The 23,430-nt window shown below is 49.6% G+C and overlaps 1 protein-coding gene across 5 annotated transcripts in view; it reads right to left on the bottom strand.

Annotated features, from left to right (window-relative positions):
* DAGLA (diacylglycerol lipase alpha) overlaps positions 1–21,427 on the bottom strand; it is a 72,770-nt gene extending 51,343 nt beyond the window's left edge. For 2 of the 5 annotated variants that reach the window (XM_062630526.1, XM_062630527.1), the window contains exon 1: positions 21,265–21,427. The gene's annotated coding sequence lies outside the window, so the exon portion shown is untranslated. Of the gene's footprint in view, positions 1–7,599; positions 7,916–15,274; positions 15,388–21,264 lie in introns of those variants that run through there. The other 3 variants (XM_062630523.1, XM_062630524.1, XM_062630525.1) reach the window with 3 other exon arrangements.
* Between the last annotated feature and the right edge of the window lie 2,003 nt (positions 21,428–23,430).

Raw genomic sequence — 23,430 nt, 5'->3', positions numbered from 1 at the left:
CACAGCAAGAAGTAAGAATCACCCAACTGCTCAGTGCGTGCAGCAAATACTCCCTCCTGGCTTAGGAAATTAAGACCCAAATTCAGCCCCAGTGGAAAGGAAATCCAGGCAGCTCCCCTGTGACTGATCACTTTGCTTTCCCTTGAGCCACGTTCACCAGCTGGTGCTTCTAATAAAGATGCTGTAACCCCACACGTACAACGCTGCTGCAAGAGGCACAAGCAAACAAACAGAACAGGTCCCATACCTCTGTGTGCAGATCACAGGGACAAGCAGACCACATGCTTCCTCCTCTTCCCACGATTTCTTGACTGGCTGGTGTTTCCCTAATGACACAGCAAGAGGAAACTGAAATCCCAGGCTGATCTTGCCAAGCTGAAGGAGCTGGACTCTTCCTGCATCTCAGATTTGGATGCATGTGATAAAAGGCTGGAATCCTATTTTCATTTTGCTTATGTAAGCAAGGATGAATCAAGCCCAGGTTTCTCTGCTCTTGTGTCAGATTTAAGCCTTATGTATATGTATCTTCCTATAACCCAAAGCTAAAAAGCCCTTCCGTTCAGACAGAGCCTCTATTAGCTGCACTCGTCAACACCAGCACACACATCCCTCCTCTGCACCACCCACACACAGCACCTTCTGCACACACAGACAGCAAATATTATGCACCTCTGCTTTGCTGAAACCACCCTGCATCCTGCAGACAGCTCTGGGGCAACAACACAAGAGGGACGTGGAGCTGTTGGAGTGAGGCCAGAGGAGGCCATGGAGATGCTGCGAGGGCTGGAGCAGCTCTGCTCTGGAGCCAGGCTGAGAGAGCTGGGCTGGTTCAGCCTGGAGAAGAGAAGGCTCCTGAAGGGGAGACCTCAGAGCAAATCCAGTGCCTAAAGGGGCTGCAGGAAAGCTGGAGAGGGGCTTGGGACAAGGGATGTAGGGACAGGCCAAGGGGAATGGCTTGAACCTGCCCGAGGGGAGACTGAGATGAGCTCTGAGGCAGAAGCTCTTCCCTGGGAGGGTGCTGAGGCGCTGGCACAGGGTGCCCAGAGAAGCTGTGGCTGCCCCATCCCTGGCAGTGCTCAAGGCCAGGCTGGACACAGGGGCTTGGAGCAAGCTGCTCCAGTGGAAGGGGTCCCTGCCTGTGGCAGGGGTTGGAGCTGGATGAGCTTTAAGGTCCTCTTCCAACACAAACCAGGCTGGGATTCTATGATTACTACATACCCCTTCATACAACCACACGTGTTATAGCTCATAGCTGATTGTATTAGAACTCAATGCAAGCAAAGTGTTTCCAGCCTCTCTCAAGCATTGCCTTGCTATTGTCATGAAGACCCCTGTTGCCACCATCCTCCTTGTTTCCTATACTCCTCCCTTTCTCCCATTAGCTGCTGGCAGGAGCTACAAGAGCCTGTCACTGCAGGGACAGCATCTCCCTCCTGCTGCCCATCCAGCCTTGCACCTAGAAGGACTTGAGCAAAGATGGACAAAACTGAGGTGAAAGGAGGTGAGACAGAAGCAAACATTCCACGTGACAAGAGCTGCAGCAGTAGAAATACCCTGGATAAAACATTCCTTGGCTTTAAGCAGCTGTAGAGACACGAACCAAAAAGCACAGCCTGCAACTGTCTGTTTCTATGGCCAACAACTGGGTGTACTGACAGAAAATGAGGAGCAATTCTTCCAAGCTCATGGTGTGCAGAAAGCATGAGCTGGCCACACACAGGAGGCCACCAACTCCAGCACTGCAGACTGCTAGGACTATGGCTGGAGGTACAAGAAAGCAGCAGGAGACTGTTCAGAACATAAATCACAACCATGTTTACTGGAAAGCAAGAGAAGAATCATGCAGAGGAAAGGGATCAGAAAGCACAAAAGAAGGGTTGGGAAAGGAGCTAGGTATCCTCTTCCTGCCAAAGAGAAGTGGGCAAAACCTATGTACAAGGTCTAAGTAACATTACCTTGGTGCCAGTGAGCTGCAAAGGAGCAAGGAAAGAATGTGGAATGGCATAACTTGCTCCTGGAATTGTCACTGGAGTCTGAATGAACAAGGAAAAGGTCATCTTTCCTGAGTATCATCAGCAGGGTCATCCTCAGAGCCATACACAGCCTTGTTACCTGCTCCCAAGTCCAATTCAAAAGCTCTAGGACAGACCTGGTTGCCATACATCCAGGCCAAAAGCCAGATCAGATCCCTACTGAATTCCTTTCCACTGGCAAATTAAGACATCAAGAAGTTAGCAGTGTTTGTAGAAGAAAAGAAAGCCGCTTCACTGTTCCATCAAGAAGATAAGACCAGAAGTTGATTCCAAATCTCATGCAGAGAACCTATTAACAGAGACAGGCTCCTACTCAACCAGTGGATGGGTCACTATTCCTTGGAAAAGAACAGATTTTAAACTGATCTCTGTAAGAGAAGTCTTTTTTTTCCTCTAGCCTAGCAGGAGCCAATTTCAAATGCTGAGTCTTCACACTTGAATTTACAATCTAAACAGGATTATAAAGAGAAAAAGAAGCTGTTTATTCACATATACTCCAGGACAAGAAATTGGCTCTGGGCAGACACACTTTTAAGGCTATTAGAAGAGAAAGTACTTTTCCTTTTATGCTGTAGGCAATGCATCATTATATCCCTGTAATTAAATGTAGTGCCTTTGCAGCAATGTATTCTGCAGGATTTGACCTGCTGGAGACTATTTTCCCTTTCCTTTAATTAAATTACAATTAACCATGAGGTGTCCACTCCTTTCAGGCTTTCCAATTGGGCTTCAGAAGAAACAGTCCTTGGTAAGAATGTTATAATGACAGAATCATAGAATGGTTTGGGTTGGAAAGGACATTAAGGTCACTCAGTTCCAGCCCCTGCCACAGGCAGGGACACCTTCCACTGGAGCAGCTTGCTCCAAGCCCCTGTGTCCAACCTGGCCTTGAACACTGCCAGGGATGGGGCAGCCACAGCTTCTCTGGGCACCCTGTGCCAGCGCCTCAGCACCCTCCCAGGGAAGAGCTTCTGCCTTATATCCAGCCTGAATTTCCCCTGTTTCAGTTTGAACCCATCATCCCTCATCCTATCACTCCAGTCCCTGATGCAGAGTCCCTCTCCAGCATCCTTGTAGGTCCCCTCTAGATACTGGAAGCTGCTCTGAGGTCTCCACGCAGCTTCTCTTCTCCAGGCTGAACAGCCTCAACTTTCTTACCCTGTCTTCATATAGGAGATGCTCCAGCCCCTGATCACCTTGGAAGAGATCCCAAGCACAGGATCTGAGCGCTGGTAACCAGCTCATTCACTGCTGTTGCAAGTGAACTTTACCAGCCTGCAAACAAAACATGACTTTTTTCACTTCTAGTCCTTGATTCAGAGCCTCATCCTTGATTAGAGCTCAAAGGCCTCAGAGCAATATTATGTTGCAATTAATCCACCCGATTAAAGCACTCAAGTACCAGACATAAGCCCAGCCCAGGTCTGACTCTTCTGCATCCTAATCCTGGGCTACTTCTTTCACCCCTGCACCTCAACTTCTTCCCTCAGTCACTTGAATTCTGAACACAGGCACAAACACGGGAGCTGAGGTTTCCTGTACTCATCTACAGGCAAGATGGGAAGATGTTCCCAGCCCTTTGGAAAAGGGATTCTAGGATTGATGCCTGCATTCTGGCAGAAAGGTTTATACTAGACTGCAAAGACCTTGCAGGCCACCCAGCACAGCCCACAGCACCAGCAAAGTTACCTTCAAATCATAGTCTGAGATCTGGGTGCACAACAGTTTGCAAGGCCAAAAGCTGCAGAAGAGTTGTCAGATGGCTCCAAGTCTTTTCCAAACCATGACTAATCTCTTGGAGAAGGGGATTTCCTTGAGTACTCAATAACAGATCACCAGACAACTGCATTTAAATGCCAGGTAGCTCCTCACATACCTTCACGGCAATCCTGCTGACAGCATCTCTCACACTCCACCTTCTCCAGTGAGAAAAACCCATGCTTCTAACATTGGACAGTCAAATTTTGGTGACGTCAAGAATCCATGCTTAGCCAAGCACCCACCTCCTCCCTCCAGCCTTTCCCTATGCAGATGTCCATCATTCAGTTCAGTTTTCTCTGTTCATTCATAGAATCCCAGACTGGTTTGGGTTGAAAGGGACCTTTAAAGCTCATCCAGTTCCAACCCCTGCCACGGGCAGGGACACCTTCCACTGGAGCAGCTTCCTCCAAGCCCCTGTGTCCAACCTGGCCTTGAACACTGCCAGGAATGGGGTAGCCACAGCTTCTGTGGGCACCCTGTGCCAGCACCTCAGCACCCTCACAGGGAAGAACTTCTTCCTCATATATAACCTGAACTTCCCCTGTTCCGGTTTGAACCCATCAACCCTTGTCCTATCACTCTAGTCCCTGATGAAGAGTCCCTCTCCAGCATCCTTGTAACCTCCTTCAGATACTGGAAGCTGCTCTGAGCTCTTCATGCAGCTTCTCTTCTCCAGGCTGAACAGCCCCAGTGCTCTCAGCCTGGCTTCATATGGGAACTGCTCCAGCCCCTAAGCATCCTCGTGGCCTCCTCTGCACTTGCTCCGAGAGCTCCATGTGCTGATGTTGTGGGCATCAGAACTACACCCAGTACTTGCAGCACTGGGGTGTTTGAAGAGTTGCGCAACAAAAAGTTGCCTGATGAAAGTCCTGCAGCATTTGCACTGCCCAGGGAATTCATGATGAGAACCAGTCAGTGATTAGGTTGCTGCTGGAAGCAAGATAATGAAGAACTCTTATTTATCCCTATTAGTGTTGCTATTATTCACATGAACAACTCATCTTTCTGTGTATCTCCAGCTGCCCAGCAGCCAATACATCATGTGGGAGAAACCACACAGATAATTTATGATCTTCTTTCCACTGTAAAGAGGAGAACAGCAGAGCAGACAAACCCAGAAAGCAGAGTCTACTGCAGCATCCCATCTGAGTAATGACTTGCCCAGCACATGATAAATACCAGCATTCCTTAAACTGGAAAAAATTAATGTCCACAGGCTTCTTCCTTCCTCCTCTGTAGTCCTCAGTCACATGAGAATGATTGTCCAGCAAACAGCACCTGACTTCAACTGAATGAATGATACCAAGAGGTCAAAGTGATCACTGTGGAGTGAAGAAACACTAATACTGGTGGAATGATACTATGAATAATTCACCAGCAGTTCAATGATCTCTCCTGGCACCACTGAAACATTAAAGGTGTTCCAGTTGACAGAATCAAGTTCATCTGGCAAAGGGAAAAGTATCTACAGGACACAAGAACGACCCTACAAGTATGTTTTTGAATTGCGAAACCAGCAGCCTCCTTCCCTCTCTCCCTCCTCCTCTCTCTATGCAATAACCCAAGAAGTGAGGAAGCAGAAAAACACAGCAAAATGGAAAAATTATGTTTCCATCAGGGATAGGCTGGGCATGAAAGGAGAGAGGCAGAGAGACAGTCTGGTCTCTGAAATGCCTCAGGTTATGAGATAAATAGCTCACCTACACACACAGGAGCACAGAGGCACTACAGCAGGCAGAAGAACCCCATTAATCTAGGTGGGGAAGCAGAGCCTCTGCTTTGGCTCCTCTCTGGGCTGTCACAGGAGAAAGTGTATCACAGAATAGTTTGTGTTGGAAGGGAGCTTAAAGCTCATCCAGCTCCAACCCCAACCCCTTCCACTGGAGCAGCTTGCTCCAAGCCCCTGTGTCCAACCTGCCCTTGAGCACTGCCAGGGATGGGGCAGCCACAGCTTCTCTGGGCACCCTGTGCCAGCGCCTCAGCACCCTCACAGAGCGTCTGCCTCAGAGCTCATCTCAGTCTCCCCTCAGGCAGGTTCAAGCCATTCCCCTTGGCCTGTCCCTACAGGCCCTTGTCCCAAGCCCCTCTCTAGGTTTCCTGCAGCCCCTTTAGGCACTGGAGCTGCTCTCAGGTCTCCCCTTCAGGAGCCTTCTCTTCTCCAGGCTGCCCCAGCCCAGCTCTCTCAGCCTGGCCCCAGAGCAGAGCTGCTCCATTGCAGCATCTCCATGGCCTCCTCTGGACTCACTCCAACAGCTCCAGGTCCCTCTTGTGTTCATGCCCCACAGCTGGATCAGGACTGCAGGGGGGGTCTTCCCAAGAGTGCAGCAGAGGGAATCCTTACCCTTAACCTGCTGCTTATGCTCCTTTTGATATATACATACATCCTTGTATATGTTGAGTAGATTCATGTGGGCCTAGAGGACTTAACATGCTCAGCCTCACTTTTGGCTGGATCTGGGCCACAGCTCACAAGTGGCCTCACCTCTATTTGCCAACCAGGGCTGGCAACAGAACGTGCAACTTTCTAACTGAGTCAGTTGGAAATGGTTTCTATAACAAAAGCATCACCAGGATTAGAGTCAAAGAATCCAGCAGCAAAGCATCAAGTAGACAACCAGGAGGGAAGGTGTTAATGACACTGAAGGAGAACAAGCAGAGCCTGGCACTTTAACACCCCTCAGCAGCTGACAGCAGCCAGGCATCCTGTTCCTCCTCCAGGCTGCCAACCAGGGCTGCAGTGACCTTTATGATCTCCATCTCTGGAGGACACAGAACCACAGACCACAGCACACAGCTAACAGGCAGTTTGCCTTCAAACCCCTACCTACAGCTTTGCTACATACCCATTTTAGGGAAATCACATAAAATGTTGGGGTTTTTGCAGTAAAGAACAGCAGTTGAAACCGCCCCCCCCATTTCTAAGGTAGGTTCCCCCCTTCTCTATGAGGAAGCTGAAATCATGTTCCCTAAATAGCTGCAGGTCTTCAGTAAGCACCTCAGTGTAAAGGCTACAAGGAAGGCTAAGCTGTTCTTCAACTGAAGCATTTGCTTTCCTGCACACCTAATGATCTTAATGCAAATCCCATTCTACAATGTAGGTAACACGTAAGTACTACAAAGAAACGGTATTATTCACCCTAAGCACCATGCAGTTTAAGTAGCAGGTATCAGGTTTAATGGTCAGCTAGGAATTAATTGAAAACCCATTGATTTGGGACATATAACTGACAGTTATCCCCCTTATAATACAGTAAGAGACTGTAACCTCCAGGCAGGACACCCCAGATGTGCTGACCACAACCCAGGGCAGAAGCAGCTCTGGCAGCTCCCAAAGGGATGAGCTTCACCATGCACAACTGCTTCAGTCAGGACCCTAACACCAAAACAGTACTTACCACAGCACTGCCAGAGCATCCCTGCAGTCAACCACCACACCAGCTGCTCAGGTGATCAGCAGATACTGGTTTTACTCACTGGCTGCATTGGGTTGACCTTGCAACAGTCAAAGAACCAGGATGTGCAGATAAAATATTATGTATATAGAAGAACATTAAAGAATATTAAAAGGAGCTTTTTCTAAGAGGTAAGTGCAACTTGTACTCACCAATAAGGTCCATTTTCAGCCCAACACTCCTTGTTCCCTCAGCCTTTAGCTACTGTGACAAGCCGCCAAAGCCACCAGCTTTCTTCTTTTCTCTAACAGAACAAAAGCTCTTGCTGGTGACCAGGAAGTGCACCCATCCAAGCACCACCCCTGGGCAGGTGCTTGCTTTCCATTGAATTTAGCTGGAAACAAGACACTCACTGTTAAAATCCTCAGCTTCTTCATTCATCAAGCTCCTTTTTGCCATTTCCTTTTCAGTTTTCAGATGGAGCAACCTAACTTTGGGACTGAAATTCCTCTTGGATCTTATCACGCTGCTGCTTTCCTTCCTCTACCAGGAATCTTATACCACACAACCTTTCTGAACAGGGAGAACCTACTTACAGCATGTTGGCTGATCTTCCCAGGAAGAGCTTAAGCAGGGCTGGGCAAAGTCCCACCTTTGGTAGGAACTGCTTTAACAACAGGCTGCAGCTCAGGGTGGTTGAAACAAACCTGGATGTCTCTGCCTTCAAAATCTCATCTGCTTTAAATGGGGTGGTAAAAGTGGATTCAGAAGTAGTTTAGTCTGGAGCATTCACTCAGACTGGGTTACTGACCCTGCTCCGCAAGCACCGCTGCTCAGTGGGACGGAGCTGTGTTTGCATTCTCATCCAGCATGACATGGAGCTGCTGGAGCGAGGCCAGGGGAGGCCACGAGGATGCTCAGGGCCTGGAGCAGCTCCCATATGGAGCCAGGCTGAGAACATTGGGGCTGTTGAGCCTGGAGAAGAGAAGCTGCGTGGAGACCTCAGAGCAGCTTCCAGTGTCTGAAGGGGGCTACAAGGATGCTGGAGAGGACTCTTCATCAGGGACTGGAGCGACAGGACAAGGGGTGATGGGTTCAAACTGAAACAGGTTGGATATAAAGAAATTCTTTAGTGTGAGGATGCTGAGGTGCTGGCACAGGGTGCCCAAAGAAGTGGTATTCACACTCCCATCCCTGGCAGTGTTCAAGGGCAGGTTGGACACAGGGGCTTGGAGCAAGCTGCTCTAGTGGAAGGGGTCCCTGCCCATGGCAGGGGTTGGAACTGGATGAGCTTTAAAAGCTCCCTTCCAACCCAAACCACTCCATGATTCTGTATGTACAGCCTTTTCGCTGCCCCTCACCACACAAAAAGCTGAGTCAGCAAAAGAGCAGAAAGGTGGATTCAGGTATCTCATTGTCCAACTTGGAATTAAGCCCATGACCAGGCTCAGGGAAGCAGCCTCAAAGACACTGCACAAGCTTCTGCCTCCTCTTCAGCATCCTTGAAGATGCTGCACAAAACTCTGTCTTCTCTTCAGCAGAAAAAGAACTCGCAGCTGGGAGCCCATCAAGGGAAAAATGAATATTAGTTTCCCACTCAAATCAGAAATTAAATCCTTTTCCCACCTTTCTTGACAAATTCCCTGAGAGTTGAGAATTCAAGGCCTTGCAGCTCCTATCTGTTCCCATAGGAACGTAAGAGCCACAACTGCTTCCAACCCCATTGCCTTTTCCAATAGCAGAAATCTCTGATGAAGCCTCGGTAGCCTTGCTCCTGTGCAGGAGGCACGCTCTGCATATTTGAAGAGAAGATAAAGATAACGCTTTCTCATCTCCTACTCCTGCTCCCTACAAAGAGGCAGCAGCAGCCACACAGTCCTGAGGGCCACCAAGCTTTGGATAATCCTATTTTCCTCCCTTTTTCTCTCCCCTCCTTGGCATCTGTCACTTTTTCCTCTTCAAAAACCTCAAGTTTAAACAAAAACTCCATTATGAAACACAAACTCCTGGAGAACTCCTACACAGAGGCAGCAGCGAGGTGCAAAGCTGTTGAGCAAACACCAACATGTTCAGCTAAAGCACAAGGAAACAAATGGACCTGCCTTTCTGGAAGCAGGATCTCCTGCTTCTCCAGGCTGGGACAACCAGGAGTTCTGGTATCCCACCCTCTGGCACTGGTACAGGGAAGGTTTGTGCCTCCAGATGCAAAGGCAGAAGAACAACCTATAGTTCATAGTGTCAACGCAAAAGCTGCAAGCCCAGACACACTGGAATGATCAAAGTAGCCCAGAACAGGAAGAGAAAAGGGGGTTCACACACCTCAAGCCAAAGGACTTACTCAAATATTCCCATTAAATGAAGCGTGCTACTGCTGAAAGAACTGAAAGTTCAACTTACTCTTTCTTCAGAAGCCTTTAGCCCTCGTGGTCTAGACCAGTGGCTCAAGAGCTGTAATGTTCACATGCTTGTCAAGAGGGAGTGGTCTGGCATAGCACCAGGTACCTTCCAGTCCAATGGTTTGCAAAACAAATCTATGTTAACACTGAGATCTGCATTTCATAAATCAGGTAATTTGAAGTGAAAAGGTTCTGATGGCTTTAACCGCACCCTTTCATGCTTTTGCACTCAAAAGGATTTCATTCCATGGCCATGATTATGCAGAGCAGTGACACCAAATGCCAAACACCTGCAGTTACGGCAACAGGAACCAGTGTGATTCCCTCCTTCCAGCCCAGAACCCCAGCCCATGTGTTGGGCTGCACGCCCAGAGCATGAGCAGCAGCACAGGGAAGGGATCCTGCCCCTCTGCTGCGCTCTGGGGAGATCCCCCTGCAGTCCTGATCCAGCTCTGGGGCCACAGCACAAGAGGGACGTGGAGCTGCTGGAGCGAGGCCAGAGGAGGCCATGGAGATGCTGCAATGGAGCAGCTCTGCTCTGGAGCCAGGCTGAGAGAGCTGGGCTGGGGCAGCCTGGACAAGAGAAGGCTCCTGAAGGGGAGACCTGAGAGCAGCTCCAGTGCCTGAAGGGGCTGCAGGAAACCTGGAGAGGGGCTTGGGACAAGGGCCTGTAGGGCCAGGCCAAGGGGAATGGCTTGAACCTGCCCGAGGGGAGACTGAGATGAGCTCTTAGGCAGAAGCTCTTCCCTGGGAGGGTGCTGAGGCGCTGGCACAGGGTGCCCAGAGAAGCTGTGGCTGCCCCATCCCTGGCAGTGCTCAAGGCCAGGTTGGACACAGGGGCTTGGAGCAAGCTGCTCCAGTGGAAGGTGTTGGGGTTGGACCTGGATGAGCTTTAAGGTCTCTTCCAACTCAAACCATACCATGATTCTGTGATTCCCTTCCAGGTTAATGTTACTACTTTCCAAAAACCATTCCTCCTCATCCAGTGCTGTGATCACAGGAACAAAAGGTCTTGTTTCTTATGAAGACATTTCTGAGGGAAGCAAGACTAGCGCTTTGTTTCTTGCTGTCCTCTGTTCAATCAAAGGCATTTTACCACTTTCAAGTCTTTCCATAACAAATTAGAAGTTCACTAGAACAGAAAGATGAGCGGAGCAGTTGGTAAACCAGTTCTTCACAGGATAAACACAACAGCACTGGGGACATGAAGGATATTGACTGGTCCATTGCACAAAACTGCAATGTTTCAAGAGAATCATCAACTCAGGTGGCTCAGAGAGGCACAACCCAGGATAATCAGTGCTGGAGAGACTTTCACATTCCCTTTGGCAACTCCATCCTCTTTCTCAGCCTCCCCAGGCAGCTCAAAGGGGGTAACAAAAGCACCCTATACACCCAGGAGTAGCTGTCACGTCAGCTTAAAAAGTAACCCAGCACTTATTAGCATGCATGCTCACTTGACAGAGTGAACACAGGGAATTTCCTTCCACTCTCATGGCTCAAGAAGTATTTGTGAGAGTTTGGAGGCAGTAAAAGCAGCCTCCACATAGATCTGCTTTAACCTCCCCAGCTTTTACAGCTCAACCTCAAACTGCAGAACAGCAGCAACACCTTACTGGCTTTTCAATTCACATTGTGCCACAAGATCAACTCCAGCAAAGGCTCATTTCCTTTTCTTGTGCTCCATACTGGACACTTCCTTCATCGTGTCTCTGGTAACGCCTCCAGTCTTGAAAGCTCTTTCTATAGCCTCACCCAGCCACCCCCAGCTCCTCCATCAGCAGGCCCAGACACACACAGGAGGAAAACACGGATGTGTTCTGGGCAAAGAACAGCACAGAGCAGTGGGCTGAGTTCCTCTGCTCTTTACCACTCCCAGAAGAAAATCACTATTTCTGGGGTGATATCATCTCCATGAGGAGCTGGTGATGGCAACTCATCACAAAATAAGCATTAGACGTCTCAAAGAATGAATGCTGAGTTCAATGTATCTCGCAGTTCCCAAGCAGAGGGTTTCAAGCCATTCCAGGGAACAACTCATAGAATCGTAGAACAGTTAGGGTAGGAAAGGACCTTAAGATCATCCAGTTCCAACCCCCCTGCCATGGGCAGGGACACCTCACACTAAACCAGGTCACCCAAGGCTCTGTCCTTGAACACTGTCAGGCATGGAGCATTCACAACCTCCCTGGGCAACCCATTCCAGTGCCTCCTCACCACCTTTACAGTAAAGAACTTTTCCCTTATATCCAATCTAAACTTCCCCTGTTTTAATTTTTAACCCATTACCCTTTGTCCTATCACTACAGTCCCTAATGAACAGTCCATCCCCGACATCCTTATAGCCCCCCTTCAGATGCTGGAAGGCTGCTATGAGGTCTAAATACCCGAGGACTCAGTAAAACTAAGTGTAGAAGTAGATTCCTCATGCTATGAAGGGCACTGGTGGAGCTGCTCTCCGCTGTGCATGTCTCATCACTCAGAAGCATGTGGCCCGGACACAGACAAATAGGTGTCCTCCCAACTGGCACACCAGATTATAAAGTAATTTCATCTCTCTTTCTTCTCCCCAAATCCCTACTCTCCACCTTACAGTGGATTTTCAGGCTTTGTACCCACTCCTCCCTGAACAAACTTACACACACACACACACACCCCCCTTCACCCGGGCAAATCAAACACTCTTGATGCTTCTGGGCTTGCATCATACAAAACTCATGCACTGCACACTCCAAACTCTAAATATTAGCAGCAGGCTCCCATGAGGCACTGAGATGGATGCACCACACTTACTCAGCTACCCGTTCACAGCAGAACAACATTTTCTGCAGCATCCTACGTGGATCCCACCTCCAGACCCGCCTGTACTAATCCCTCCACCCTCAGGCAAGAGAAAGACAAAGTCAGACCAAGGCCTTGGAGAATGGATAAATTGTCTTTCATAGAATGGTTTGGGTTGGAAAGGAGCTTAAAGCTCATCCAGTTCCTACCCCTGCCATGGTCAGGGACACCTTCACTGGAGCAGCTTGCTCCAAGCCCCTGTGTCCAACCTGCCCTTGAACACTGCCAGGGATGGGGCGGCCACAGCTTCTCTGGGCACCCTGTGCCAGCACCTCAGCACCCTCACAGGGAAGAGCTTCTGCCTAAGAGCTCAGCTCAGTCTCCCCTCAGGCAGGTTCAAGCCATTCCCCTTGGCCTGCCCCTACTGTCCCCTTGTCCCTCTCCACGTTTCCTTCAGCCCCTTTAGGCACTGGAGCTGCTCTAAGGTCTCCCCTTAAGGAGCCTTCTCTTGTCCAGGCTGCCCCAGCCCAGCTCCCTCACCCTGGCTCCAGAGCAGAGCTGGGCTCCTATAAAAGAAGGTAAATAATAGCTACATGCACCTGAAGTTCTTTATCTCAGTCTCTTCCAGGCCAGTAACATTCAGAACAATCCAGGACAACATCTCATTTGTGGATGTCCCCTTTCCCTATCAAGTTAAATTCAGTGATGGCCCCTGAGGTGCTCAAAAGGTCTGGACGAAAACACAGTCCTTTTTTGCTCAGAAAAGAATCAATGAGGATAAAAGATTTGTTTTCTAAAAGCAAGATATTGAACCAGGAATAGGCTTGAAACTTAGAGGGGAAAGGGCTCCTGGAGAAAAGTGGCTTCCTGGAGAATGAAGCTGAACACAATTCCACATTTTGTCTTCTCCTGTCACTTTAGCTCAAGGAAAGCTTCTACTCCTTCCAGTTTTAGAACACACACGTAACATCTCAGGAAAGGCATCTCTGGCTTCCTGTGTGCTTCATTATTCATGCGCCAAATCATTTTAGCCCCTTATTAACCTCGGAAGAAAGACTTGAAAAGAAAGAGCAGCCTCTTTCTCTGCTGGAAAATCAGTGGAAATGACAAAGGTGAAGGGAAGAGCAATGCCACAGCACACAGTCTCTCAAAGAAGTGTGTTATTACTCTCCATTCTATTCAGGGAAGAAAGACAGCATCCACTGCAACGGGAACTTAAGAGACAAGCTGCAAATTGCTGCTGCTTCTTTTTCTTTAAGCATGTAACTTATCCACCATTCAGCAGAGCAAAAGGGAACGGTTTTGCTTCCTCTGACAGGATCACAGGCACATGTTTCCCCTCCAAGCAAATACGGAGAGGTTCCTATCTGAATACTCTCATTTAGTGAAGTGGCTGTCCTTGGGTACCATGGAGATGGTGACAAACAACTGAATCAGACACAAAGCCAGTCACAGAAAGGTTTAAAAGGTTAAATCTGGCTGAGAGGTGAAGCACTCACACAGGACTCTGAAAGGGAAGGACACAGCCTCTTCACAGGGATATTCTGGAACCAAAGAGAGGCCATTGGGCTGGAAAACCTGACCGTTCCAGAGGGTCTGAGGCTGAAGTCCTTGAAGACTGGCTGGTGCCCTTTCACAAGGGGGCTTGTCTGGAGTTCAACAGCAGACAAGCAGCAAAATGGTCCAGAAACATTTAGCAATGGAGATCCGCACCGAGTTCACTTCATTTACTACTTCTCACAGCTGAATTTCCAAACACTGAAATCTGAGTTTGCTCCCAAAGGAAAACACATTTTGGACAAAGCCAAGCCGTACAAAAAGGGAAGTTACAGACAGCGCTAGGTTTAATTTCCATGAAGAACTCTTTTAAGGGATCCTGATATGCCCCAAGAACTACTGTATGCACAAGACAACACAAGAGGGTTGGACTCACTGTATTCAGGGCAGTCTTAGGCTGGCGGAGATGCTGCAAACTCACAAGCAGCTTCTGACTTGTCTTTATTTCCTGGGAGCTGAAATGGTTAATTCCCCATGAGAGAAACCAGGATCATTTGACAGATCCCATGGGGAACAGACAAACCTCCAGAAGCTCACACTTTGGAGCTGGAATCTGTATTCCAAAAATACATCAAGGCTTTACCTACTGCTGTAAACACCAGCAAGCACATCACACAGCTCTGTGCAGAGAAAACAAGCCATGACATAACATCCAGTTTCACTCTTCTTTCCATAAGGTGCAAAGCTCTTTAAACTCCAACCTCTAACAAGGAGCAACACAACAGATCTGAATGGAAACCTTTCAGGGGAGAAAGGAACCAGAGGGGTTTTTGTCCTACCGTTTCTATTGTACTTACTGAAATGAAACCACAATAGCAGGGCCTGAATTTCCCCATTTCTTCCTATTATCCAGCTCAGTTTTATTTAAGGTGGTCTGAGGGATTCACCATATTATTTGCATATTTGCTTCAGAACAGAGTAAGGACTCAGTCTAGAAGCCTGGCTGGATCTAAGCTCAGGATCTCTCAGGTCTGTGCTGATAATCTTATCTCTGGACCAATAAATCACAAAGAAACATGTTACAGAGGAAAACAGACATGCAAAGCAAAGGCTTAGAGGACCTATTCATTTTTAAGGCAGCCTTCTCATATTTAGCCATTAGCTAATTACTCACAGTAACCAGAAATGCTGTTTAAAATTATCTTACCATGCTTTCACAAGAGAAAAACCTCACACAGTTTCAGTACCAGCAAGTCTCTGCTCTCATTCAGCACGAAGCTACAAGCTCTTCAGTAATATAACACATCATTTAGAAGCTACACGGAAATCTTCCCATCTCCCATGTCACAGAGCACCAACTGCACCAAAGAAGCTATCCCACAGATCCTGAAGAGGATCTTCAGTGCTTACTCACCCCTAAAGATGCCAGTGCCTGACAGAGAGGAGCATGGTGATGAAGACAGACTCACCCAGACACCCTCCAGGACAGCTTTCTCAGCGAGTTCCCCCTCAGCACACAAGGACATTCTCACCCTGAGGAAGACTCAGGGCAAATGGGAGTGGAGCAGCACGAACCTCTATGTGGATGAAGGAGCTCACAAAACTTCTTATGAAACAGCAGGCATTTAGAAAATACTCCACCCCAACAGTCTTCTCTAGGATTCCCATAATAACCACACACCAGCAGGCCTCTGGTAGGAGAGGGCTCTTCAGCACCAGGTTGCTGCCAATGCAGCCATGTAGATCTGCGCATAAGGTCATGGAAATGAGCTCAAACAACTCAGGGAGAATTTAGCATAATATGAGATTCCTAGAAATCAGTTCCACTGGGGTTTGTATCCTTGCCTGCTGAACAGCAGCTTTGCATGAGGAAAAGGCAAGTGAAATACAAGGAAACTTAGAATTTGAAAGACCCTAGAGTGTATCTTGTATCCTGTTCTCAGGGAGGAATTTTTATTGAGGTCAAAGACATCACTGAGGAATCCTCTGGTTGTTTTAATTTCACACAAAGGGAATGTGCAGGAACCAAAAGCAGGCGGGCTGCTGATGAACAGAACCGAGAGGGCTGGAGCAGCTCTGCTCTGGAGCCAGGCTGAGAGAGCTGGGCTGGGGCAGCCTGGGGAAGAGAAGGCTCCTCAAGGGGAGACCTGAGAGCAGCTCCAGTGCCTAAAGGGGCTGCAGGAAACCTGGAGAAGGGCTTTGGCATAGGGACAGGCCGGGGGAATGGCTTGAACCTGCCCGAGGGGAGACTGAGATGAGCTCTGAGGCAGAAGCTCTTCCCTGGGAGGGTCCTGAGGTGCTGGCACAGGGTGCCCAGAGAAGCTGTGGCTGCCCCATCCCTGGCAGTGCTCAAGGCCAGGTTGGACACAGGGGCTTGGAGCAAGCTGCTCCAGTGGAAGGGGTTGGGACTGGAACTGGATGAACTTTAAGGTCTCTTCCAACTCAAACCATTCCATGATTCTATGATTCCAAGAGCCATGAATTCACAGTTCCAGACATCCATAGCCAGCCTGAAGGAGACCATAAGGCCAGCTCTCCTGCAAGAGACACAGCAGCTCCAGTGGAGGGGGTAGGAAAGGGAATTCCAGGGGCCTGCACAAGCCTGCAGGAGCATGAGCCCAGTTAAAGAAGCATCAATGTAAAGGCACAGACTGGAAGCTTGGGGTTAAGAGCCCATGACAAAACTATTCCTTGCCTAAACAGGCTCTGCTTGCAGTGCCAATTTTTCTACTCTTGCTGCAAGAAAGAGGAAAATAATCAACAACCTTTTTATTCCATCTTTTAGCTTGACACCTTTTCAAAGAAATCCAGTGTATGAGGTAAGGGACCCACAGCCCTTTCACTGGGAGGAGAAAAAAGGGTAAAAAGGAGGAAGGAAAAGAACAGAAATAAGAAAGGACTGAAGACAGAGAGCACGTTCTTCCCCAAGCTCAGCAGGAATTCTATTTTGTATATGAAATCATCACCAAGCTACAGCACTGAAACCCCAAATTTTGGAAGCATTTTATAGTAGAATATTCCCCTTTATGTTGCTTTCTAATAAACCCAGCCCTTTTCACATTATCATTTGTTAAAGCTTGTTGTGATGCTTCAGAGTTCATATTCCACAGTATTTTAGACTTTAACAGATCAGTTGGGTATGTTCTTACAGTTTGATAATGAACTCAGGATCAACACGCCAAGTACCACGACTTAAACTCATGCACCCAAGCAAGCAGACTAAGAGCCTTAGCATCTAGCACGGTAGAATTATAAGTAGAGTGATTGCTGCTGTAGGGGACAAGAAATAGATTGCATTATTGGAAAGCAGAGGGAGATCTAGTGAGCAGGATCAACATACCATGGTTGCACTAAGGGAGCAGACTCTAGAGTCTTATTTCTGTGCCCTGTGAGTAACTATCAGCTCCCAGCTAGTCGTGCTCTTAAAATACACAGTAATTTTAGGGTTTCAGTAGGCAAAATTTTCCATTTCTTATCAAAAGCAGAGAGATCATTTCAGTTTCTTCTCTCACAGGAGTTCAAAGCTGCACAGATAATGCACCCACCACATTTGCAAGATGTTTTTCCTCTGATTTCTCTTCGGAAATATACAAAACGAAGTGTTGGCTTGAAACGGAAGGAATGTAGTTCTAAGTAGAAGCATCACAAGGATTCCCACCGCCGTGAACCATGTGCCATGTGTGTTTGTTCTGGCAGATATACACTTAAATTAACAGTATCATGTGAGTACAGTGCAGATAAAGAAGGTATCAGAACAAATGAACGTCGAGTAAAGTCTGATTGACTCCAAAGAATCTATTCCAGTAGGAACAAACATCCTAAAGCTAACCCCAGATCCCCAGAGTCCATTTGTCACGCTCCTGATAGCACAAAGGCCACTTTCATAAATTCCTTTCCCCCAGCTCTCTCAAAACTCCAGCCCTGAAGCGCTCTCAAAGCAGCTGAAAAGAGTTTGCACTCATCCAAACATCTCAATAGCTGTCTCTTTAAATGGAACTTCCTCAAACTCCAGTGCTGAATCCGGCTCAGGATGTACTTATTCATCTGCTGGATCACTGTCAGAATCAGCTAGCTTTAAATCAGTATTATTTGCTGCTGCTACCTAGGTGGCAAGCTGAGAAAGGGAGCATGCTGCTTTCTCAGAGGAAAAGCAGGGTGGAAGCAGGCTCCCCAGAGTAAAAGCCTCTTGCTCTAGGGTAAACATATTCTGCTGCCCAAGGAAGAGCTCTCAAACATCCTTTCCCTGCCTGAAGACAACAGAACGACTGCTGTTTAATGCAAGAAAGCTTAATTGTAGGCAGGCCTCTAAATCATAGAATTATGGAACGGTTTTGGGTTGGAAGGGTCCTTAAAGCTCATCCAGTTCCAACTCCCTGCCACTGGCAGGGACACCTTCCACTAGAACCCATTGCTCCAAGCCCCATCCTTTAACACTGCCAGGGATGGAGCAGATGACAACTCAAAGCCTCACAGGCTCTTGGCTGTCCAAAGCTGAGCAGTGTCCCAAGCCTGTATTTCCTACAAGCCTCCAGCTTGGGGGTTCTTGCCTGGAAGCGATGCACAAACCCAAAAAGACTGGTATCTGTGTTGCTTTAAGGAGAGTTTTCAAAGTCACAGAGCCTTGGAAGCAGCAGATCAATCTATTTTTTGCAAATGCATACAATTATATCCCAGCTCAGAAATCAAAGTGACCTATTTTGAGGAGCTAACTCAAAATTAATGAATTTCTAAGAAGAGGCTGCACTGCAGACACCCATCTGCCTGGTTTTAGTCTTGGCACCTTTAAACATCTGTACCTTCAGGGCCCCAGGATTAAAGATCACCTCACAGATAGAGCCACAACTTGAACTTCACATGGGTTACAGTGACAATCTACAGCTCCTGCACTCAGATCCATCAGGAATGCCAAACCTTTTGGGGCTTGTTTTTCCTTAAAAGGGAAGCACAGACAGGTGGGACTGATAAAAACATGGAAATCAAATGGATTTTCCAAAGGGCAACCAAGGGGTTTGCAAGTTTACGCCTCCAGTTCCTAGTTAGATGCACACAGTGTTTAAGGGGTACATAAAAGTCTCTTCATAGAGCAAACAGAGGCAGACCCAGCACAAGCAATGTGATTTCTATTCCCATACAAAGTCCAAAAGCACGTCCATACAAAGCAGATATTTTGGGTCATAACTATGTTGTCCATTTTGACAGTTCCCTGAGAAGTTAAACTCTGCCAGAGTTTAGTAGAAGACAAACACAGAGCTGCTGCTGAAGGAAAGTCTTAACATTACTGACTAGGCTGATATCGACATTCTTTTTTCCTTTTTAATGGAAGGTATTTTGCTTTACCCCATTTCTCTATTTTTTTTAATGCAACTTTTTGGCATTGGAGGATTTTCATCCTTCCCACTTTTCCCCCTGGAGCAGCACGTTTCTCAATGTCAACCACTCAGACCATACCTTGTTGCACAACTGCTCCTTTCTAGGGCTCTAGAAAAGGAACAGGGGGCACAGCACAGTGAAGTCTGACTTTCTCAGCACCCACATCCTAACAGCAATTGAACTGTCAGGGGCTTAAAGCAACCCCTGTTTCTGTGTGACTTCTGATTTTGCAGCTAGCAGGCAAAAGACCTAAGCCCAGTGCCTTAAGTTAAAATGGAATTCGGATCAAATCTGGTTTTTACAGGTCAGTGCTACCAAAATCTATACATAATCCATACCCTCACGTCATTTTGACTCTTAGCACGTTATAGAAGGAGTGAAATTTGTGTAAACCAGATGGTAACTCCCAAATCTCTTCTTTAAATGCAGATTTAAAGAGGACTGTTTCTCCTACTCCTTTCTGAGGAGCTTTAGTTACAGAAGTTCCAGGCGACATACATTATTTACCACGTAGCAGATGCTGCTCAAGTTTCTCGTCCCCATTAGCTGTTCCTGGCCTGCCTGTCCGCTGCAGCCTCACACACACATTGAGGGCTGAGCAGTAACTTCAGCAGCACCTCTAAGAACCCCACGTAACTTTCATGACACAGAAAGCTAACACCTGGGCCAACAAATAACTTCACCCTGATAACGTTGCCTATTTAGAGAAGCTCTCCACTTCCGCCCACTGGAGATACATGTTTCAACGTAACAAACCCAAGCCATTAAAGACTTTGCCTTTCCAAAAGCCACTTCCTGCAATTTCATTATCTCCCAACCACGACTATGTTAAAAACACTCTGCCTGACCGCACAAAGCGCAGCCTCTTCCCCCTGTCCATCCAGAACGCAGCAGGGCGGAAGGACAGCCGGCAGCACGAAGTTTTACCCTGGCAGGCAAGAATCAAGCCTTCCCCACCTTGGCCCAGGTTATACTTACCCTCAGAACCTTTTAACCCACCCCACCGAGATGTGCTGCTTCCAGCACACGACGCTGCAACACTCCAGCATCCCAGAAGCTGTCCAGAGCACCTCTGGTGATCACAGTGCTGTTTCCCACCTGGAGCTGGGGCTGTAAGAGCCATTGGGACCTGCAGACTCAGCAACCACCATTCCCCCGTCCATCCAGAACACAGCAGGGCGGAAGGACAGCCGGCAGGACAAAGTTTTGCCCTGGCAGGCAAGAATCAAGCCTTTCCCACCTTGGCCCAGGTTATACTTACCCTCAGAACCTTGCCTCTAACACGCCGTTTAACCCACCCCACCGAGATGTGCTGCTTCCAGCACACAGCGCTGCAACACTCCAGCATCCCAGGAGCCGTACAGAGCACCGCTGGCGATCACGGTGCTGTTTCCCACCTGGAGCTGGGGCTGTTAAGAGCCACTGGGACCTGCAGACTCAGCAACCACCATTCCAAGCGGCAACTGAAGCCTGTCCCAAGCACAGCGGCAGGTAGCGGTGCCCAGACCGGGCACAGGGCTGAGCAGCCTGGCAACACCCCAGCTGCACGCTCTCAGGGCGATGTATCCTTTACTTCCATAAGCATGCGGCTCACTGCGACCCTAAACGAGGGCTCCTACACCCAGGGCGCGGTTAACCCGCATCACTGGAGCACCTTCAGCCCCCGTTAACTGCGGGAGCCCGCGGGGCCGCCCCGAGCACTGACCGACTCCGTGGGTCACACCCACCCCTCCGCCAGCCCGCAGCACCCATCCCATCACCCGTGCCAGCCAAACCCACCTCGGGCCGGGGGCTCGGGCCTCCGTTCCGGGGAGGGAAACCGCCTCGTCCACCGGGCGCAGGCCAACGCAGCCCCGGCGGGGGAAGCCTGCGGCTCCCGCTCGCCTCAGCCCGCAGGCTCCCCCCGCCGGGGCTGCGTGAAGCGGGGCACCCCCAGCCCGCACCCCCGCCCCTCGGCACCTGCCGCGGCAGCCTCATTGCCTCACGGCCCGCGGGGCCCTGCCCTCCCGCCGCCGCCATCCCGCCTCGCCTCACCTCAGCCGCCGCCGCCGCCGCCGCCCGCGACGTAGGCCCAAGGCCGCCGCCGCCTCCATGCCGGGGGCCTGGCGGCCCCCCGATTCTCTAACACCGCCTCCGCCCGTGCAGGGGCCGCCCCCGCCCGTGCCGGGCCGCCCACTGCGTCAGCTTCGTAAGGACCGCTACGCACCCAGCGGTCACCATGGCGACGGCTGGGGAGGTGGGAGAAGAAAGCGCGCGTGGGTAAGGGGGGCGGCGGCGCCCCCTGGCGGGCCTGCGGCGGCGGTGCGGGCGGGATGCGGGGAGCGGCTGCCGGTAACGGGGATCGAGCCCTGGTCCTGCCGCTGGCCCCCGGGGCCCCCACACCGGCAGCATCCTGCTGCGCACCAGGGCCACAACCCCCTTGAGGGCGCCGGCTCCCTCCCCACTGCCAGCCCAGCCCCACAGCCAGAGCTCCACTTAACCCCACTCCAAGCATGAAGCAGCTTCGTGCCCCCAACACATCACTGATGGACAGAAGCCAAACACACCTGGCTCTCCCAGCATCCCTTCCCCGATTAGAACACCGTGGAAGCTTCTTCATGGACCCTCCCAGACTCGCATGTTCACTTACCAAGCAAATCCTCATTAGGATGGACACATCTTAACAGCCTTCCCTCACTCGTGGCATTGCAGTGGTGGAAGGACAGCGGTGGCCTGGGTTGGACACAGCAAGGACTCAGCAAGTACCAAAGTATCAGCCAAGAACGTTATGGAATGGGTTGGGTTGGAAGGGACCTTAAAGCTCATCCACCTCCAACCCCAACCCCTTCCACTGGAGCAGCTTGCTCCAAGCCCCTGTGTCCAACCTGGCCTTGAGCGCTGCCAGGGATGGGGCAGCCACAGCTTCTCTGGGCACCCTGTGCCAGCGCCTCAGCACCCTCACAGGGAAGAGCTTCTGCCTCAGAGCTCAGCTCAGTCTCCCCTCTGGCAGGTTCAAGCCATTCCCCTTGGCCTGCCCCTACAGTCCCCTTGTCCCTCTCCACGTTTCCTTCAGCCCCTTCAGGCACTGGAGCTGCTCTCAGGTCTCCCCTTCAGGAGCCTTCTCTTCCCCAGGCTGCCCCAGCCCAGCTCTCTCAGCCTGGCTCCAGAGCAGAGCTGCTCCAGCCCTTGCAGCATCTCCGTGGCCTCCTCTGGCCTCACTCAACAGCTCCACATCTAGAGCTGCCCAAGGCTGAACTCAATCCTCCAGGTCATATTTTAGATGCTGCTATTGCACAAGACCAGAAAAGCAGCAAAAAGAGCCTCCTGTGGGCAGAAACGCGTGTCCCAGAAAACAGTTCAGCTCATCCAGCAGGGAATAGCAGCACATACCCATCTGTCCATTCCTCCTTAAAGCAAGTAGAGCAGCCTTCAAACGGTCTGCTCGGTGAAATCACCGTACCTTGAAAATAAAATAGCCTGACAGTGCTCTAGGTGGTAGAAAAACATCCAGCAAAGGCTTTGAAGCCCCGGGATTCATTTCTCCTGAGGGCTTTGTGTACTGTTCAGGCATCAAAACCACACTCACGCTCATTTTAAGTCCCTTTATCTCTCCAGACAGGTGCAAAGTGGCTCAGGTTTAGATGAAAAGCTGGTGCCAAATATAGTATTTAGCCAAAACCATTTTATCCTTCCAAGGTCTTCCCCTCCAGCGTGAGCCATTGTCAGCAGAGCCAGCGCCATCCCGGTGGGCAGACGTTCCTGGAACCTGGAGCAGACAGGAGCAGGAACGTCAGGAAAACCATAAGCAACTGCTTAACTGATGAAAATACAATCAGTAGGGGCTTTATTCCCAGTGCTTCCCAGTACATTCCAGCCTGGATGCTGCCAATTGATGTATCCAAGCTATTAAACTGGTGCAGCTCAGGCTTTCTGCTTGCGATGCTCAGATGTGCGTATCTAACTCAGCTCCACGAGAGCTGCTGCTTATCAAAGGCCAGCCTGTATTTAGAGCACAGCCCTATCCATGGAGCACACCCCAGCCAGGAGCAGCTCTTCATTCCGCACTCCTCTATGGCAGGGACACAACTTACACCCCAATGTGGGCTTTGCTTCGTGTTGACCTGTTTCCTTAGCGCTCCCTCAGGACTTCACACCCCTCAACGAAGGGCACTGCCCTCTCATTGCACGCAATGGGAGAAGGGGGCAGAGCCCTCACAGTAA

This window comes from Pezoporus occidentalis, unplaced genomic scaffold (genome assembly GCF_034315485.1).
Source record: "Pezoporus occidentalis ecotype Australia unplaced genomic scaffold, CSIRO_AGI_Poc_V1 ctg355, whole genome shotgun sequence".
Classification (NCBI taxonomy): Eukaryota; Metazoa; Chordata; class Aves; order Psittaciformes; family Psittacidae; genus Pezoporus; species Pezoporus occidentalis.
The sequence above is the reverse complement of the archived record's forward strand: the minus strand, read 5'-3'. Positions and strand labels throughout refer to the sequence as shown.